General features: G+C 42.3%; 2 protein-coding genes across 2 annotated transcripts in view; one reads left to right on the top strand and one right to left on the bottom strand.

The window, feature by feature from the left end:
- Positions 1 to 879, top strand: part of LOC106880990 (zinc finger protein 345) — a 47,668-nt gene that overhangs the window by 7,898 nt on the left and 38,891 nt on the right. The window lies entirely within an intron of this gene.
- The window catches only part of LOC106880966 (zinc finger protein 431), an 18,884-nt gene that overhangs the window by 9,259 nt on the left and 8,746 nt on the right, over positions 1 to 879 (bottom strand). The gene's annotated exons all lie outside the window — the stretch shown is intronic.

Raw genomic sequence — 879 nt, 5'->3', positions numbered from 1 at the left:
ATCCTTTGTAAGTGGCACCTGCAATGACAGAGTCACCAAGTAACTTGTAAGACGAAAATCTTTTGCAAGGGGAGGGGGCATTGGAGGAGGTGATCTTATGTCAGGTGATGAAAGGTTATAGTGAGACAGATGCCTTGCTGTACAGGAGGTACAAGGTTACCTGGCTGGAGAGAGAGATCAACAATGAAGACAGACACAGGTGTGCTGCCGCAAAGGAGGTATATGCTTACCCAACCTGAGGGGAGAGAAGGAGAGAGAGAGAGTGGGTGACAGCAGGATAGAGATGGTGGCAAAGTGCTGGCCATAAACATAAGGGACAGGGATCAGAATATACATGGAATGGTTGAGTAAAGGAAGAGAGAGATATAGATGGTTCGAATGCCATAATATAAATGGAATCATCATAAAGCAGGTGAGCTGGCAAAATGCTTCAGGTCACTTCTTCCGACTTTATGCTGTGTTGAAATTCTACTGGGATACTGGTTGAGCGGTCATGAAAATTAACTCCTCCAAAATTGCAGTCCCTGCGCCCATATTCAAAACCATAATATATAAATATATAGAATCAACCACCTACCTATCTGCCCTCCCTTCTCAGAAATATTGCTATTATTATTGGTTTCAAAGTTTGGCACAAGGACAGAAACTTGGGGGTGGGTGCAAGTCAATTACATCAACCACTGTGCTAATATGGTACTTATTTTATCAACTCTGAAAGGATGAAAGGCGAAGGTGACATCGGTGGAATATCGATTCAGAATGTAAAGATGGACGAAATGCCACTAAGCATTTTGCCTGGCATACTAACAATTCTGCCAGCTCACCACTAGAATTTTGCAATTAATATTGCAACTATCACTCTTATAGCTCTCACATAAA

Source organism: Octopus bimaculoides, chromosome 21, assembly GCF_001194135.2.
Source record: "Octopus bimaculoides isolate UCB-OBI-ISO-001 chromosome 21, ASM119413v2, whole genome shotgun sequence".
Lineage (NCBI taxonomy): Eukaryota > Metazoa > Mollusca > Cephalopoda > Octopoda > Octopodidae > Octopus > Octopus bimaculoides.
The sequence above is the reverse complement of the archived record's forward strand: the minus strand, read 5'-3'. Positions and strand labels throughout refer to the sequence as shown.